The sequence below is a fragment of the Trachemys scripta genome, chromosome 3, assembly GCF_013100865.1.
Source record: "Trachemys scripta elegans isolate TJP31775 chromosome 3, CAS_Tse_1.0, whole genome shotgun sequence".
In the NCBI taxonomy this organism is placed as follows: domain Eukaryota; kingdom Metazoa; phylum Chordata; order Testudines; family Emydidae; genus Trachemys; species Trachemys scripta.
The window spans coordinates 27,375,795-27,395,805 of NC_048300.1; the positions used below are offsets into that span (position 1 = coordinate 27,375,795).

Genomic DNA, 20,011 nt, shown 5'->3' on the forward strand with positions numbered 1-20,011 from the left:
AAACACCTTCCTTTATCTTAGCTTCACTTAACCTTGGAAATTTTCCACGGAGGTACTTGAAAGCTGCTTGTGTTTTGTCAATGGCCTTGACAAAGTTCTTCATCAGACCCAGCTTGATGTGTAAGGGTGGTAACAAAATCTTCTTTGATTCAACAAGTGGTGGATGCTGAACACTTTTCCTCCCAGGCTCCAATGACTGTTGGAGTGGCCAATCTTTCTTGATGTAGTGGGAATCTCTTGCACGACTATCCCATTCTCAGAGAAAACAGCAGTACTTTGTGTATCCAGTCTGCAGACCATGCAAGAGAACAACAACCTTCAAATCACCACAAAGCTGCCAATGATGTTGGTCATAGTTTATGCACCCCAAAAGTTGTTTCATGTTGTCATAGGTTTCCTTCATATGGACTGCATGACCAACTGGAATTGATGGCAAAACATTGCCATTTTGAAGTAAAACAGCTTTAAGACTCGTCTTCGATGAATCAATGAACAGTCTCCACTCATCTGGATCGTGAACGATGTTGAGGGCTGCCATCACACCATCGATATTGTTGCAGGCTACAAGATCACCTTCCATGAAGAAGAATGGGACAAGATCCTTTTGACGGTCACGGAACATGGAAACCCTAACATCACCTGCCAGGAGACTCCACTGCTGTAGTCTGGAGCCCAACAGCTCTGCCTTACTCTTGGGTAGTTCCAAATCCCTGACAAGGTCATTCAGTTCACCTTGTGTTATGAGGTGTGGTTCAGAGGAGGAGGATGGGAGAAAATGTGGGTCCTGTGACATTGATGGTTCAGGACCAGAAGTTTCATCCTCTTCCTCATCTGACTCAAGTGAGAAGGATTCTGGTGCATCAGGAACCGGCAGTCCTTCTCCGTGGGGTACTGGGCATATAGCTGATGGAATGTTTGGATAATGCACAGTCCACTCTTTCTTCTTTGACACACCTTTCCCAACTGGAGGCACCATGCAGAAGTAACAATTGCTGGTATGATCTGTTGGCTCTCTCCAAATCATTGGCACTGCAAAAGGCATAGATTTCCTTTTCCTGTTCAACCACTGACAAAGATTTGTTGCACAAGTGTTGCAGCATATGTGTGGGGCCCGCCTCTTGTCCTGATCTCCAATTTTGCAGCCAAAATAAAGGTGATAGGCTTTCTTAACCATAGTGGTTATACTGCGCTTTTGTGATGCAAAAGTCACTTCACCACAAACATAGCAGAAGTTATCTGCCCTGTTCACACAAGTACGAGGCATCTCTGCTCACTTTGGCTAAACAGAAATGTGTCCCTTTGCAAAATCAAACACTGACAAATAAGAGAGCACGACACTGTATGATTTCTAGAGCTGATATAGGGCAATTTGTTCAGCAGAGTGATGTAAGCTTCGTTATGATTGCATCATCCATGACTTCTAGGAATAACATGATGCAATTCATATCATGTATGACGCAATACCAGCTTCAGATTGCATCATTCATTGTTTTGCCTAAAAAGCAAGTACTGTCCAAACCCAGGCATAGATTTATTCATAGATCCAGTCAAAGATGTATTTTATTCATTTCTGGTTGAAATTGAGATCCCTTCCCTTTATAACTCACTTATCCTCCACCATTCCCAAGTCAAAGGTCGTATATACTGACCCAACAGCATATCTTGAAAACTAGAGCCAATCAACAATTTTAAGCATCATTTTTGTTCTCAGTGACCCAGAATTAGTAAAGTTTGACTACATTTATTTCAGAAGTATTTTGGCTGTAGAGTAGTGTAATCAAAAATAAATATAAAGTGAGCACTGTACACTTTATATTCTGTGTTGTAATTGAAATCAATATATTTGAAAATGTAGAAAACATCCAAAATATTTAAATAAATGGTATTTTATTAATGTTTAACAGTGTGACTAATCGTGCTTAATTTTTTTAATTGCATTATTAATCACAATTAATTTTTTTAGTTGCTTGACAACTGTAGTAGTGAGTGATTTAAAGATGGTTTCTATTCCTTCAATAAGAATGCTTTGGCCAGATACAAAAAACAAGGGAACTCATGCAGCCCCATCATATCTTGGGAAGCATGTAGAAGGTCCATGGGTGGGTTTGTGGGGGATGAGTTTTTTGGAGAAGTATTTGATGTTATACTTATATTCCTGTTGCACTGTGGTGTGAGGTCTTCTTTGAGTTCTTTATAGTAGGTGGTCTGAGAGGGATGTCTGTTGGACTCTTTGATAAAGTCATTATGATTAAGTACTAAGACAGCGGCCCCTTTGTCTGCAGGTTTGATCTCTATCTGGTGGTTGTATTTCACGGACTGTATAGCTATCCTCTTGATGGTAGAGAGATTGTGGTAGATATCATGTTTGAAGATTTCACAATCAATTTTTTCCCCCTGAAGCAATTGATGTAACTATCCAGTGTCAATCTTGGCCAATCAATCAATAAAAAATACTTTAAGGAAATTAACAGTTAAAAATTCAGGAAAAGTAATTTCCTGCCAAGAATCTGGTGTCTTTTTCTTTTTATCTTAGAGAACAGGAGAAATTAATCTGAAAATGGTTTTGCATCACTGTCATTATACATTATTACCTTCCAAAATGTCTCAATTTTGCAGGAGAAAATATCTGCATTTTCTGTAGTTTGGGGAAAACTTGTTTTCAAAAGAATCAAATTTCTACCATTTGTACTGAGTAAACTGGGCAACTTTAGAAAATGGCTATATTTTCTGACCAAGAAATAGATCTCTCCCTTTCTGGCATATTTTGGTTAAAACTTTCCTGTGTCTTTAATTGTCAAAAAGAAAGTAATAGAAGTAAAACACTAACTGAGAAGGACCAATTCCTCAGCTGGTGTAAATTGGGGTAACTCCACAGAAATCAGAGCCATGGTGACTTACGCCAGGTAAGAATCTGGCCTGAAGAATTTAGATCCATTCAATCATCTTTTGCCACTAAAGCATTAGAAAGTGATCCAGGCATCCTAAACATTGTCTACCTAGAGCAGTTGAGAAATATTTTATGCAAGCTCTAACAATCCTGAGATTTTCACAATAAAGTCCACACAAATGCTGAAAATCTACTCTAAAATTATTTAAGTGGGAATTAGGCACCTAACCTGATTAAGTGCTTTTGTAAATCCCACTAGGCACATAACTGCATATTTAGGCATCAAAATCCTTTGTTGATCTGGCCCCAAAAGCATCCAGTTCTGCCATGTTGAACAGTACCTTACTTGCAAATGACACTAAACTGGGAGGACTGGTAGATACAGTGGAGGGTAGGGATAGGATACAGAGGGACCTAGACAAATTAGAGGATTGGGCCAAAAGAAATCTGATGAGGTTCAACAAGGACAAGTGCAGAGCCCTGCACTTAGGACGGAAGAATCCCATGCACTGCTACAGACTAGGGACAGAGTGGCTAGGCAGCAATTCTGCAGAAAAGGACCTAGGGGTCACAGTGGACGAGAAGCTGGATATGAGTCAACAGTGTGCCCTTATTGCCAAGAAGGCTAACAGCATTTTGGGCTGTATAAGTAGGGGCATTGCCACCAGATCGAGGGATGTGATCATTCCCCTCTATTCAGCATTGGTGAGGCCTCATCTGGAGTACTGTGTCTAGTTTTGGGCCCCACTCTACAAGAAGGATGTGGAAAAATTGGAAAGAGTCCAGCAGAGGGCAACAAAAATGATTAGGGAGCTGGAGCACATGACTTATAAGGAGAGGCTGAGGGAACTGGGACTATTTAGTCTGCAGAAAAGAAGAACGAGGGGCGGGGGGATTTGATAACTGCTTTCAACTACCTGAAAGGGGGTTCCAAAGAGGATGCATCTAGACTGTTCTCAATGGTACCAGATGGCAGAACAAGGAGTAATGGTCTCAAGTTGCAGTGGGGGAGGTTTAGGTTGGATATTAGGAATGGAGGGAATCTTGAAGGAATGGAATCAACAACGGCCTGTCGCTTATTATAGCGCCCCTCTAGACCCGGTGGCGGCAGGACTGCCCCCGTGTCTTAGAACAGTAGCTGCAGCGGCAATTTTGGTGGACACCTCGGCCGCACTCGTTCTGGGTTCCCCTCTCTTTGTGTCAGTACCCCATGCTGTAACCGCACTCCTCCGAAGAGGAGCGACCCAACACGTCCAATTCGCGCCTGACTAAATATGAAATGTTGCTTCTAAATGCCCCCAACGTAACCCTAGTCCGTTGCCCTGTTCTCAGCTCGACTTCTCTGCTCCCAACAGGGATGGGGAGCCGCATGACTGCCAAGCGGTAACCACTGAACTATGCTCTCCCCAGATAGATTTGGGAGAGACCCCTTTACCTAACCCCAAACTAATATATTTTGTCGACGGGTCCTGTTTAAGAAACCCCAAGGGTATCCTTGTAGCAGGTTATGCTATATGCTCACCCCACGACTTAGTGGAAGCTCACTCTCTTCCAGGGGTGAACTCGGCTCAAGTGGCTGAATTGATCGCCCTTACCTGTGCCTGCGCCCTAGCGGAAAAACGGTCCGTTAACATCTACACCAATTCCCGCTATGCCTTCGGGGTAGTGCACGATTATGGGCAACTCTGGAAGTACCGTGGGTTCCTCACTTCTGCGGGGACTCCCATCCGAAATGGGCTTTATGTTAATGCACTTCTTAATGCGCTTTTACTTCCTTCTGAGATAGCCATTATAAAATGCGCTGCCCATCAAATTCCTTGTGATGAGGTCACACGAGGAAATGCTTTGGCTGACGGATCAGCCAAGCAAGCAGCCCTTTCCAGGTGTCCGGCTGAATTTTCTGCTATTTGTTTTATAGCCCTAGCTAACTCCAACCTGGGCCTGACCCCTGTTGAATCATCTTCTCCTGACATGCCCCCAACCCTCATACGAGACTTGGCGGACATGCAGGAGTCGGCAGAGGAAGGGGAAAAGAACTACTGGAGAGCAATGGGTTGTGAAAAATCTCCTGACAACGTATGGCACACTCTGGATGGTGGCCCGGTAGCGCCTGGAGGCTTGCTCCCTTATTTGGCCCACCTGGCCGACGGGCTAACCCATGTAGGGAGCAGGGGAATGATACAATCAATCGAACGGCATTGGTATGCCCCACATTTTGCAGCAGTGGCACGACAGTATTGCAGCACCTGCCCGGTGTGCCTCACTCATAATGTGGGAAAGCCTGTGAAAACCAAGCCTGCAGCCCATCCTTCCCCATGGGGTCCTTTTGTAAATATACAAATTGACTTTGTCAGCATGCCTACATGCTGCTCGTTTGAATATATTTTGGTGTGTGTCTGTAGATTCTCAGGGTGGGTTGAGGCTTACCCCTGTGCCAAAGCTAACTCCCTGACGGTGGCAAAGAAACTGCTACATGAATTCATTCCCCGGTTTGGACTGCCCCTTTCTATCAACAGCGACCGGAGTACTCATTTCACAGGCCAAATCATGCAGCAAGTCTGCAAGGCACTAAGAATCACTCAGCACTTCCACTGGACTCACCACCCTCAAAGTGCTGGGGCAGTGGAACGTGTAAACGGGGTGCTGAAAAACAAAATTGCTAAAATGTGTTCAGAAACCAACCTTATGTGGCCAAAAAGCCCACCCTCCTTGCCTAATTGGTAGTAAAACAATGCCTGTGCCCATGGGAGAAAAAAAAAAAAAGTGAACCAACAAGAAAAAAGGATCGGGCCCAGACAAGCAGGCAACCGCAATTTAAGGAAGTTAAAAAGAAAAAGTAAAAGAGTTAACTCTGTAGTTACTGGAAAAAAATTAAGCAGTAACACTACGTAAATGTTAAAAGAAGGTATTATAAAAGAAAAAAAATTCTTGGTTTCTTTGCAGCCATTCCTTTGGGAGTGTCTGTAAGGAATCCAGGCAAAAGGATTATTTAAGTGAAATCATTTAACTATAAACAAGTTATTCAAATTTGCAAAAAAACACTCCTGGTGTGTACAATCTTTGTTTTAGAAGTTTAAAATAAATTGGTGTTGCTTTGGGGTGGTAAAACCAAAAAAAAAAAAAAAAAAAAAACTTTTGCCAAACAAGATAAACTAGAGTTGTTTGATTTTGGTATTTAGCATTTAATCTTTAAAGTAACAATGCTTTACAAAATTTAAATTGTTTTAAATAAAACCAAAGTTGTGGCTGCAGCAGGGCAGACAAAGCTAGGAAAATGGTAAGGGTTCTTGGATGGGTTGCTGCAGCAGTTTGGGCAAAGGTGTTTCTTGGTTTCCGAAGCTGTGTGGAGTTGGTTTAGGAATTTTGTGCCACAATTTGGCATACCTAAACAAATTGTAACAAGTTGTGTGCAGCTTTATCAAAGTGCCAAATGCTTTTTAAAGACCACTCTAAATCAAAAGACCGAACTCAGCTCTCATAAATTTCTAACAGAATCACCCAATGCGACTGCCGGCAGTGCCCTGCTGGCCCTGGCTCAGATAAACAGTCGTTTAATAAATTACACAATAGTCAGGCACTAACAAAATGTGTTAGGTCTTTTTATATACATCAGTCCTGCCACTCACTGAAACCAGGAGACTGGGTCTACATAGAGGTCCATCAGCAGAGAACTGCCCTGGCCCCATGCTACGGGACTCTTATTAAGTTCTGTTAATTATCAACACCGCTGGAAAGTACTGAGAATTGACTACCCGCCCATGTTTCTCATTGAAATGGCTCTTCGACTGATTGGTCTATCATTGTTGCTCCTTCTGGATGGCAAAAGTGAAGGACAAGGTAAAAAGCTGGTAACCTCTCCTTTGTCCGCTGATCAACCCACTGAGACTTTGGATCATGCTAAGAAAACAACTTCTCCACCTGAGGACATAATAAAGCCTCCAACCAAGTAAGGTGATTGTGCTAGTAACCCCTCCCTTGCAGCCTCATTGCTGGACAGCTAAGTGAACTAAGACTACGAAATCTTGAAGAATAGCTTGCGGAAGCTAGCCAAAACTACCTGAAGATAAAACTTTTAATATTCCTCAGCCTCTCCTCCTTAACGAACTTGGGGTGGGGAGGGGAAAAGTAATATTTTTCTAAATCTTAGCCAATCAGTAGCCTCCGATTTAGCCTGTATCATATTGCAATATACCCCTACTTATACCATTAATATTAGTGCCTCTCTGCCCTTTGTAAAGGTGTTTAGCCAACAAATGTGGTATAATTCTTCACAGGGGAAAAATGTGTTAGTTGAAACACTGATAAACTGTAATTAATGCCACATTAGGGACCACTGAGTTCACGCTGTCCTTATCCAGTTTTCAAATTACATATTATCTCTACCCTTGGTGCAGTGGCCCAGAAACTTCTAGCAAAAATTGTATTAAGTATCAGCAAGTCTAAAAAGGCATTGCAGTGGGATCTGACATGTTCAAAAGTTTGGGATTTTCTGAACGACCAGCTCACGGCCGTTCGGAGCAATCTTGAACATCAGGTGTGGCCTACTGCCCTTATAGACACCTCAAAAGTACCATCTAATCTGTTGCCATGAAGACATACTTAAAAATTTTCTGGGTGAAAGTGCAAACGTTCGCAGTGCTCCTTCCAAGCATACAGGCTGGTTAAAAGGATGTGGGCTCCCGCATACCAAATCCTATCAAATCCATAAAAAAAAAATGCATGTAACCAATTTATAGTCAGTGCTACCACACTACTATGCTTTGCACTAAACTAATGTCCTTTGTTTCTGTCTAAAGACCCCGCCCCTTTCTCAGACCCTGCTCTTCCCCATCACCCAGCCCAAGAAAAATGAAGCTGGTTTCAGGGAGGTACGGTATGCAATGGGGCGAAGGTTGTAGGCCCACTTAGTGTCAGTACCCCTAGCATTAGCTTCCTTAAACAGGCCGGAACCAATCTTGGCACTCCCAAGCTGACCAGTTCACGATCCTCGGCTGTGTCCAGCAAAAACGAATCTTGGTGATGCCTACATGGCTTCAGAGGAGGGAAATTGTGGGGAAAAAGAACTAGGTAGCTTTCTTTATGACAGCCAAAGTAACACCGAAGGCCCAAATTCAGGCCCTCTGACAGAAGCTGAATATACAGACTGTCTTTACATAGAACAGTACAGGCCAGAACCTGAAGAAAACTAAGCTGTACAATTCCCTGCCAAATACGATCATGGGCTACGACCAGAGGAAGGAGGGGAAGGAAGCAATGCAATAGGCCTTAGCAACAGAATAACTGCTTGTTTATGAAATACATGATAACTGCCTGTCTGTAAGAACATGATAACCGCTTGTTTATAAAACATAATAACCACCTATATGAAGAAATTGCTTCTAGTAAAGGTCAACTTCCCCTATAGTTCCAGCTATCTGCCAACCAGCCTGCCAATCATATATCATCTTTGGGCGTCCCGTAATAAACTCCTATGCCCTTAATCATAGAACCCCGGAAGAAATAGTATGTACCCTGACGAGAACAACACTCCAACTGGTGCCAAGTACCACCCATGTTGGAAACCACCAAGAACCCCCCCCACCCACCCAATAGGCACCCAATTCTCGTAAATAATGAGGGAGCTACCAGGAAAAAGGGACAGACCCCTACTCTTATTTTCACATAAATGACATATTATTTGTACTATGCTTGCGGTTTGACGGAATAAAGGCGGCCTGCATGCTGTGCTAGGTGTGGTAATTTTCGAACTGCTACCCCAACGCGTTGGTATGTATTGCAATAAACTGGCCTCAGGCTTGAGTCTGAACTAAAAATCAATGCGTGGGTGACTTTTTCCACGACAATTTGGGGGCTTGTCCAGGATCACTTGACATCCCACCGGACCAGAGGACCGTGAACCGCTTCCACACCAATCCCAGGCACCAGGTAAGAGACCCTTGTCTCTATTTGGGCTTCGGTGGGGAGCTGCCCATAGGCTCTGGGTTCAGGTAAGGGCGCGCTGCGATCCGAACCTTTTGAGGCTAGACTCATTTGCCTGATGCCTGTTGGTTTTGTGTGTCTCCGTTCTGTAACTTGTCTGTGTTGGGTTTTGTTTGTTTTGTGTTAGTTAGCTACGTGTGGCTCAGCTTTCGGGGACTGGTCCCCCCGGAGGACGATTGACCGGCTGCTGGGTGACCCCGGGAAAAGTGGATCCTACCATGGGTAGGGCGGAAATCCAGGGATTCCTGGAGCGGCCGGGGGGGATTGGCAGGGCTCCCACCAGCAATAGGCTGTGGTGGACTGGTGAGAACTGCCCAGCAGGCTCCCACCGGCAATAGGCTGTAGTGGACTGGTGAGAACTGCCATAACAGATATCCCTCCTGAATTAGGTGTGCTGTGTGACTGTGGGTCGTAATGGGTCCCCTATCCTTGCCTTTCCGTGAAGTGCCGAATTATGCCCCTCCTTGCTCGGAAAGCAAGGAGGCCCCGGCAAACCATCCACGTACTCCTGGGCAGTAGAGTATCCCATCCCATTCCCTTGAAGGCAGGACGGTGCTCTCTGCCAGAGGAGGGGTGTGCGGGGACCGTGCCTTTCCTAACCCTTTGTGTAGCTGACCTATGACTGAAAACTTACCCCAGACCTTCCTCTTGGAGCTGTGGGCTCCCTCCCCTTGCTCGGAGAGAAGGGGAGTCCCTGGAAATCGCCCGCCGCACCGGAGGCAGTAGGGTATCCTACCCTGTTCCTTTAATGGGCGGGCTGGTGCTCTCTGCCAGAAGGGGTGTGTGCGAGGACCTCCCTTATAAATCCTCCCCATTGGTGTGAATGTTGAGGAGTTAGCTTCACCTCAACAAGGAAGCTTGGGGATTGGCCTCGCCTGGAACGGAGGCCAGGGCTTACTGCAGTATTCTAGTCTTGTTTAACCATTCTTTCTGTATAATAGCAGTTGCTTTATTAAATAATTAATCCTCCCCTACGAGGGGGGGTTGCATTGTCTAAATTTAATTCACTATATGTATATAGAATTCAGATAAATCAAGCCCTTTGTGTTGTCCCCAGTCGGGATACTGCATCTAGTACCGACAGAGACACTACGAGTCTGTCGGGTTTGGTGTGGGGCCCTGGTGGGGGGAAGGGAACGCCATCCCTTGTTTGGGGGCGGCTGGTTTTGTTTGGATAACTGCTCACCTGCATGTTGAATAGCCTTTTGCCTGGATTACCTTTGTGGTTTGGTAGGTGGTCCAGGCGAGGGGTTGTTTGACTGCTCACCTGCACCTGTTAAAGGAGGGTTAGCCTAAAAGCCCACCCTCCTTGCTGAATTGGTAGTAAAACAATGCCTGTGCCGATGGAGGGGGAAAAAAAAAAAGTAGATCAGCAAAAAAAAAGGATCGGGCCCAGACAAGCAGGCAACTGCAGTTTAAGGAAGTTAAAAAAAAGAAAGTAAAAGAGTTAACTCTGTAGTTACTGGAAAAAAATTAAGCAGTAACACTACGTAAATGTTAAAAGAAGGTATTATAAAAGAAAAAAAATTCTTGGTTTCTTTGCAGCCATTCCTTTGGGAGTGTCTGTAAGGAATCCAGGCAAAAGGATTATTTAAGTGAAATCATTTAACTATAAACAAGTTATTCAAATTTGCTAAAAAACACTCCTGGTGTGTACTATCTTTGTTTTAGAAGTTTAAAATAAATTGGTGTTGCTTTGGGGTGGTAAAACCAAAAAAAACTTTTGCCAAACAAGGTAAACTAGTGTTTGATTTTGATATTTAGCATTTAATCCTTAAAGTAACTTAATGCGTTACAAAATGTAAATTGTTTTAAATAAAACCAGGAGTTGTGGCTGTGGCAGGGCAGCCAAAGCCAGGAAAATGGTAAGAGTTCTTGGACGGGTTGCTGCAGCAGTTTAGGCAAAGGTGTTTCTGGGTTTGCCGGAGCTGTTGTGGATCTTGGTTTAGGAATTTTGTATCACAATTTGGCATATCTAAACAAACTGTAACCAGTTATGTGAAGCTTGACCAATATGGCCAAATGCTTTTAAAGACCACTCTAGATCAAAAGACCGAACAGATCGATCTATTTTTCCTTCTGGCGTTGTTGCTCCTTCGGGACAGCAAAAGTGAAGGACAAGGTAAAGGGTTGGTAACCTCTCCTTTGTCCACTGACAAACCCACTGAGCCTTTGGATCTTGCTAAGAAAACAACTTCCCTCCTCAAAGGGTTTAAAGGAAATCCTAGCTGCAGCCCAACATTACCACCACCAAAGCGAGGAAAAAAAAAAAAGGGGGAAGACGCGGAGACCCACCTAATGGCTCTCCAAATCAATAATTTAAACCCCAAGGTACAACAAAGAAAAATGTACAATGGAAAGGAACCCAATCAACCCTATAGGTATGGGGAAGGAAACGCCAGGGGAGGAATGCCCCCTGCTGCCATGCCACGGACAGGCGGAGACCCCAAAAGGCCCGCCAGTCTGTTGCTATGGATGTGGAGAGGAGGGACATATCAAAAGGTTCTGCCCCAACCGGGATCGATGGGATTAAAGGTCCCACCATGGGGGGGCCTTTGTTGGCTGCACCTCCACCACCCGCACAGGTGAACTATAGATAGGACAGCCGTGAGACTTCGTGTGACCTTATTGCCCCAGCTATCCCCTTGGATCAATCTGGCCCTTATGTTACCTGTACCATTAACAAAACCCCGGTAAAGTGCTTAGTCGACACCGGGGCTTCTCAGTCCACACTGCGAGTGGAGGAGTTCCCCTCCCTTCCCTTATCTGGGGAAATTATTAACGCAGTAGGGGTCGGTAATGTCCCTATCCCCCATCCTGTGTCAACCCCGCTGCTGCTCTCAATTGGCCCTTTGACAGAACAGCATGCTTTCCTCCTTAGCCCTTGTTCCCCCGTCAACCTCCTGGGAAGGGACCTGCTATGTAAATTAAACTGTTCTATCTTTTGTACTCCTAAAGGGGTGTTCCTGGAGGCTCCAGAGACCGCACAGCACGAGGTCTTGGGGGTCCTGCAGGCACACTCCCCCGACAAAACAACAAGCCCAGATATCTCCCCAGTACAGAAAGAAATATTGGCCCAAGTTGCCCCAGTTTTGTGGGAGGATCATCCAAATCAAGTGGGCTGTATAGAATCGGCGCAGCCCGTTAAAATTTGGTTAGACCCGACTTAGCCTCTTCCCAGGATCCCACAATACCCCCTTTCTAAAGCGGCTGAGGAGGGGATCAGGCCAGGTTTGGTATCCCTGATTCAACAGGGGGTTATTGTTCAAACTAGTAGTGAATGTAATACCCCAATCCTGCCCGTCCGAAAACCAGGAACAGGGAAATGGCGCTTTGTTCAAGACCTGCGAGCTGTAAAAGCAGTAGTCCACCCCCTGTTCCTGTTTGTGCCCAACCCTGCAACCATTCTCTCTTGCATTCCCCCCTCAGCTACCTACTTCAGAGTAGTAGATCTATGCTCAGCCTTTTTCTCTATCCCCATTCACCCAGAAAGCCAATATCTGTTTGCCTTACTTTCCAGGGCCCGCAATACACCTGGACCAGACTGCCACAAGTTTACACGGAATTGCCTACCATTTTCTCCCACGACAGATATTAGGAAAAACTTTTTCACTAGGAGGGTGATGAAGCACTGGAATGGGTTACCTAGGAAGGTGGTGGAATCTCCTTCCTTAGAGGTTTTTAAGGTCAGGCTTGACAAAGCCCTGGCTGGGAAGATTTAGTTGGGGATTGGTCCTGCTTTGAGCAGGGGGTTGGACTAAATGACCTCCTGAGGTCCCTTCCAACCATGATATTCTAGGATTCTCTTTACAGGTAAAGCAAGCAGAGAACAGACCAAGAGAGAGATTTTACAGCTGGCTGGGTGTCCATCAAAGGGAGCTACTCCTCCCTCCCCTTCATGTATCACACGGCCCTCAAATCACAGACGGTGCTGGCCAGCTTGGTTGAGGTCAGGGCCACACCAGCTGGGATTTCTTCCTGGAGGTTTAGGAAACAGACTTAATAAGATACATGCGCCTCTAATTTTACTAATAATTACATGAAGAACTAAACAGTACTTTTTACATTTCAAGGATTACAATGACTTAGAATACAGGGACATTTTCACCCAGCTGATTCTGGGAAACCTTCCTGGGAGAGAGCATCAGCCACTTTGTTAGAGGCTCCTGAAATGTGTTGTATTTTAAAATCGAAGTCTTGGAGAGCTAAACTCCATCAAAGAAGTTTTTTGTTAGTCTCTTTGACTGTGTGAAGCCACTTCAGTGCAGCAGCATCAGTTTGCAGGTGGAACTGCCATCCCCAAATGTATGGGCGTAGCTTTTCCAGAGCATACACAATGGCGTAACATTCTTTTTCTGAGATTGACCAGTGGCTGTCCTCCTCAGAAAGATTTTGCTGAGAAACATGACAGGATGGAAGTGTTGATCTGGTCCTTCGTGCATTAAAACTGCTCCTACACCACACTTGGACGCATGTGTGGTTACGACAAATGGTTGGTTGAAGTCCGGGGCCCTCAGTACACAATCAGACGTAAGGGCCACCTTAAGCTGGTTAAAGGTTGTCTGACACTTCTCAGTCCACTGAATGGCATTTGGCTGTTTTTTCCTGGTCAGGTCTCTCAGTGGGGTGGCAATTTGGCTGTAGTGTGGTACGGATCGTCGGTAATTGGACCTGCTTTTTTGTCTTAGGAACTGGGCAATTTTGGACAGTAATTACTTTAGCCTGTAGGGGGTTGATAGTCCCTTAACCCTCCTGATGTCCAAGGTATATTACCCTGTTTAGGCCTATTTGACACTTCTTGGCCTTAACAGTTAATCCTGCTTCCCTTATGCACTGGAAGACAGTTTGGGGGTGTTCCAGGTGTTCTGCCCATGAATCTGAGTATATAGACACATCGTCGAGGTAGGCGACTGCAAATTCCCCAAATCCAGCCAGAAGGTTATCTACCAGTCTCTGGAAGGTGGCGGGTGCGTTTCGCAGTCCGAAAGGTAGCACATTAAATTCAGACAGCCCTACATGGGTGATGAAGGCTGACCTTTCCTTGGCTGGGTCATCTAGCGGCACTTGCCAGTACCCCTTAGTTAAGTCTAAGGTGGAGATGAACTGGGCATGTCCCAGTTTCTCCAATAGCTCATCTGTGCATCGCATTGGATAGCTTTCTGGGCGAGTTACAGCATTTAGTTTACGGTAGTTCACACAAAAGCGGATTTCCCCATCTGGTTTGGGAACCAGAACCTCTGGAGATGCCCATGCACTCTCAGAGGGGTGGATTACACCCATCTGTAACATGTCCTTGATCTCCCTTTCTATTGCAGTTTTGGCTTGAGGAGCCATCTGGTAGGGTTGGACTCTAACTGGGCAAGCATCACCTGTGTCAATGGAGTGGTAAGCCCGTTCTGTCCATCCTGGAGTGGCTGAAAACACTGGCATGAAGCTGGTGCACAGCTCCTGGATTTGCTGGCACTGCTTAAGACCAAGGGTCACCTCTTCCACACCACCATTGCTTTTTTCGTCATAGTAGACTCCTTCAGGCCACTCAGTGTCATCTCTCTCCTGGGCTGTAAGCTGGAGAACCTTGATTTCTTGGGAATGAAATGGCTTTAGAGAATTAACATGGTATACTTTAGGTTTTAGGGTAGGGCCTGGGAACGCTATGAGGTAATTAACAGCTCCCAAGCACACCTCATAAGACTGGACATAGATAGAAATGTCCTTGTCCTTGCCCATTCCCTCCCAGTGAAATGATTTCCCCAAACGGTCCTTGGTCCTGTTCACCCCAGCATGGCCACTAGGGTGATCATGGGCTAATCTCAAGAGCTTTTCCCTATACTTAATTGGAATTACCAACTGTCTCTGAGGATGACAGTCCTCCTTGTGCCCACCAGAAAGGGTCTTCTTGTATAAAAGTCCGCCTCCTATAACCTGATCTGGACCTATTAGAAGAGCTGAGAGGCAGTGGGTCACCCCGTGCCGCCGTCCAAGCTCCCTTGAGTCTCTCATCCACTTTCTGCTCTGCCTGGAACTGCTCCCTTGATGCTGGAGACATTAGTTCCTCGTTGGGTTGTGGACTTGGGCTTGGTTCCACTGGAAGCGATGCAGATGATGGGGTTGTTTCCGTTGACTATGAACCGCTCTCTGCTGGTGCACTAGGTTGTATTTCAGGCTCTGGTTGAGCCTCTTGCACCGGTCTAGTTGCTGCTGTAGGTGCAGACTCTGTGGCGCCCTTTGGTGCTGGCTCCCCTGACTCTGATGGGGTTGCAAGAACGGGCTTTGGTGCTGACTGCTCCACCAGTTTCGATTCTTGGGCTGGTTCTGGCTGGGTCCCAGGACCTGGATCTACAACTGCTGCCATAGACTGTGGTCTGGAGTCTCGTTCTCCACCTCCGGCTGGGTTCCTGTGGGAGGCTCAGGAATGGAGTTAGATATGGAGGCCTCTTTAGCCTGGGTGTGGATGACCATCCCCAACCATTTTGTTAGCCTCACATGGTTGGCTAAGTTTTCTCCCAGCACCATGGGAATGGGATAATCGTCAGAGACTGCAAAAGTCCATATTCCTGACCAGCCCTTGTACTGGACAGGCCACCTGGCTGTAGGCAAGTTAAAAGAGTTGGCCTTAAAGGGTTGCACTTTCACTTGGGCCTCTGGGTCAATGAATTTGGGATCCACCAGGGATTGGTGGATAGCTGACATCTGTGCTCCAGTCTCTCTCCACACAGTAATCTTCCTCTCACCCACACTCACAGTTTCCCTTCGCTCTTGGGGCTATTTGTGAGACATCTGGGCCTGAAGGCTTTTTGTGGGACTCCGGGGTGATAAGTTGCAGTTGGCTGGTGCTCTTGAGGCAGTTGGCCTTCACATGCCCCAGCTCATTTCATTTGAAGCATCGCCCAGCTGACTGTGGGCTGGGGCGAGGTGGTTGGTTGGTTGGAGAGTGGAGTGGTGGGGCGAGAGGGCATCTGGTGTCTCCCTGGCTGTGTGGAGGGCTTCTCCTTGCGAGGAGGGGCTTTGGATTGACCCTGATGTTGGGGTGTCATCTTGGGTTCCCCCTTCTGGTATCCGTTCCAACTGCTACTAGGTTTCTTCTTCTCCGCCACCTCCACCCATTTGGTTCTGATCTTTCCTGCCTCAATTACAGTTTTGGGCTTCTCATCTAGGATGCACCTTTCTATTTCCTCAGGAACACCCTCTAAGAACTGCTCCATTTGCATTAGTAGAGACAGATCTTCCCGAGATTTAACATTTGCTCCGGATATCCAGGCATCCCAATTTTTTCCAATGTGGTAGGCATGTCAGGAAAATGCCACATCTGGTTTCCACCTCAGGGCTCTGAACCGCTGACGGGCATGCTCGGGTGTTAGTCCCATTCTAATTCTGGCCTTTTGTTTAAAAAGTTTGTACTTGTTCATGTGTTCGTTAGCCATTTCAGCTGCCACCTCTGCTAAGGGTCCTCTGCTGAGTTGTGGCCTCAGCTCCACCATATACTGGTCTATAGGGGTGTTGTACCCAAGGCAGGCCCTTTCGAAATTTTCTGAGAAGGTCTCTGTATCATCACCTACCTTGTACATGGGGAATTTCTTGGAATAGGGGGCGCTACTTGCAGGAGGACTGTTAGGGTTACCTGGTGGACCCAGCTTAGCCCTTTCCAGTTCTAAGTGCTTCAGCTCTAACTTTGCCTCCAAGCGCTTCGCCTCTCTTTCTGCTTCTGCCTTGAAGCACTTCACTTGTCTCCTCTCCTCCACTTTCAACTCCAAGCACTTCGCCTCTATTTTGTCCTCCACTTCCAAGTGCATCATCTGTAGGAAGAAATCCCTGTCTTCCACAGTCAGAACTCAGTCTGGGTTAAGGGCATCCCTCCAGCTTAGCACTGGGATCTCAGATTGTGGAGGGCTGACCCTTCGCCCCTGGGAAGTCCCCTTTCCCACATCTGCTCCCTTCATTTCTGTCATGGAGCTAGATGTCTGGGCTTGATCTGGGTCTGTCTTCTCCGTGGCTTGCCGCTTTGGGAAGACTGGTTTTTCTAAGGTGTCGGTGCCTGACCTCAACCTCATGCACAGGCTGCCCTACTCTAGCCTAACTATCTCATTGCCATGAAGCTAGAAAAGAAAAGAAAAAAATAAATAAATTGCTTGTTGGACTCCCTGGCGTGGCAGACTGAACCCTCTGCTTGCCTGTTCCCCCTCAGGCAGCAAAGAAAAGAAAAGAGAGAAATAAAGAAAACTCCCTGGCTTTCAAGCAGTCAAAAGGAAATGTGTCCTTTTAAAATCCTGAGGTCTGTGCTTCTGGTTCAAAGTGATCCCACTGCTCTGTCACCATGTCAAGGTGGAATCCCCACTCTGTCACTCCAAGTGCAGAAATTGGGGGCCTGCAAGGATTTAAAAAATTAATACTGGCCACTCCAGGCTTGTATTAAACTCCCGAAGTTACAGCTTTTCTTGGCTTGGTAAATGCTGCCACCACCCAAATGCAAAAAAAACCCTTGGACCATTTGAGAACTCCTCCCTGTGGGGTACCCTCAAGCCCTTTCACCCCCCCTCCGGGGAAGAGCTGAGAAAGAAAACAAAGGAAATTAGCTGTGGCCACTAGCTTATTAAACAACATATGCACAAACCTCGTAGGACACCAAAAATCCAATCCTGTTCTTAAAAAAAGGTAAATTTTATTAAAAACAAAAAGAAAGAAAATATATCTGGAATATAGGCTTTTGCTAGATTTTAAAAGAGCAATTTCAGAAATTAAGCACCCAAAATAGCTTTCTGGAGGTTCAGCTTAAAGGTTACAAGCAAACAAAAGCATCTGGGGTTAGCACAGAGAAGAGCCACAAGCCTTAAAAAAATAAACAGAAAGAAACCTGATCACATCTAGCTAAACATTCTGATCTACTTACACCTTTGGGTTGTTAAAAGTAGCTCAAGATATGATCTGATGATTTTCATATCTGGTTCAAACTTTAGACAGCATTCCTACTGCACAGTCTCTTCAGCCCAGAGAGCAACAGACAAAGGGAAAGTTTCTTTCCCAATTTTAAAAAAAGTTTTACCTTCCCATTGGCTCTTTTGGTCAAGTGCCCACTCTTTTTCTTTTACCTGTGGGCTTATTAACCCTTTACAGGTAAAGCAAGCAGAGAACAGACCAAGAGAGATTTTACAGCTAACTGGTCCATCAAAGGGAGCTACTCCCCCCACCTTCATGTATCACACAAAGTCACAAAGGAAGTTCACAGCAGAGCCAGGATTTGAGCCCAGATCTCCTGAGTCTCAGTCCAGCGCTGAAATCACAAGACCATTCTGCCTCTCTATTCTTGTCTTCTTAATTCCATCAAAATGCAAACAATCTGTTTACAGTTTTAGCAACCTAGAAAGGAAATACAAACTATTGAAAACAAACGTTTACAAGATCTACTGTAGTATAATTAATAAAATACAAGGGATTACACTGATGTGCTAATTTATATGCTCACATTATAATAAATAGGTACCTCTTCAGATCTGGGAGTTATAGAAATAGAAATCTCCTACGTTAATTAAAATGTTTCTCTATATGCTCTATTAGATGAAGCATTATAAAGACAAAGCGGATTTTTAGAGATGGGATGAAGCCATTCCAACTTCTTTGCAGAACTGAATGTAATGAGGACAATTTGTGCAGTTCCTTTTAAACTTATTGGGATGATCATTTAGCTTGTGAAGACTGCTATTGAACCTTCAATAGTGGCCCCTGTTGCAAGGTATGCACACTGTCCTATTTCAGGGTTAGATGGGGTTGTGATATCATCGTGACTACTGTCTATCAGATGATCCTTAGGCTGAAGGCAGCATAGCTCAGTGGTCAGGGTCAAGATGGTTGCCCTCAAGCAAAGGGCCGTGTGGCCTAGTGGCTGGAATCAGTATGGCTGCTCGAGTTTGGGGTTGTGTGGCCTAGTGGTCAGAGTCCACAGAGACCCAGGCCCTGCCTCTCCACCGGGTCCTGGCCCAGGGCTCTGTTGGCAGTGAGTGTGGTCACCACCCAGTCAATGGGGATCCTACCGCAACACACTGACTTTCTTTAGGTGGGAGATACCACTCACCCCGCCTCCCTGGGCCACTTCCTACTCTGCATCTTGAAGCCGGTGTCTGTTTGTTGGAGTCTCAGAGTCCCAACAAGCTACCTGTGCTGGGGAGCTCGGACTCCTGTTGGCTGGCTGTAGGCAACTGGTTTCCTGTGTCGGCCTCAGGATCTCTGGTTCCTGCAGTCAGGGGCTGAAGTGGCTCTGGGGCTGAAGCCTCCATTGAGTGTCCTTCCTTCCCAGTAGTAAGCCTAGAATGAGCTGGACTGCTCCCTTTTATACTGAGGCAGCAGTTGGAGCATGCCCAGCGTGGCCTGAAGGGCGGGACTTCTGCTGCCCATTATGTGGGGTTAACCATATCTTGGGGTTAACCATACGTCCTCTTTTTCCCGGACATGTCCGGCTTTTCGGCAGTCAAACCCCCGTCCGGGGGGAATTCCCAAAAAGCTGAACATGTCCGGGAAAATGGCGGCTCTGCTCCTCCCCGACTCTTCGGCTCTGTTTAAGAGCCGGGCTGCCCGAGCGCTACCAGCTTCGGGCAGCCCTCGTGCCTCCGGACCCTGCGCTGCCGGAGCCCGGGAGGGGAAGTGCCTGGCTGGGGGCGCAGGGTCCGGAGGCATAGGGGCTGCCCAAATCCCGAGCGCTACCGGCTTCACGGTTTGCCGGGCAGCCTCCAGACCCTGCACCCCCGGCTGGGCGCTTCCCCTCCTGGGCTCCAGCTGCGCTGGGGAAGCGCCGGCTGGGGGCGCAGGGTCTGGGGGCTGCCCAGCAAACCCTGAAGCAGGTAGCACTGGGGCAGCCCTTTCCCCTTGGCTGGGAGTGGGAGGAAGGAGGGGGCGGAGTTAGGGCGGGGCCAGGGGTGGGGAAATGGGCGGGGCCAGGGCCCGTGGAGGGTCCTCTTTTTTTATTTATGAGATATGGTAACCCTACCATATCTCGGCCTAGGGCAGTGAATGCCCACCCTATCAACACCCTTAAAAACTTTCATTTTACCTTTTTATAGGTAGATAAAGATATTAATAGTACCAGTGGTATTCCCAGTCTAAGTGTGAGGAATATTGGCTCACACCAACAGCGAACCACTAAAAGGCAACTTTTTAAGG

General features: G+C 46.4%; 1 protein-coding gene across 3 annotated transcripts in view; it reads right to left on the reverse strand.

Moving 5' to 3' along the window:
* The window catches only part of FSHR (follicle stimulating hormone receptor), a 172,638-nt gene that overhangs the window by 107,649 nt on the left and 44,978 nt on the right, over positions 1-20,011 (reverse strand). The window lies entirely within an intron of this gene.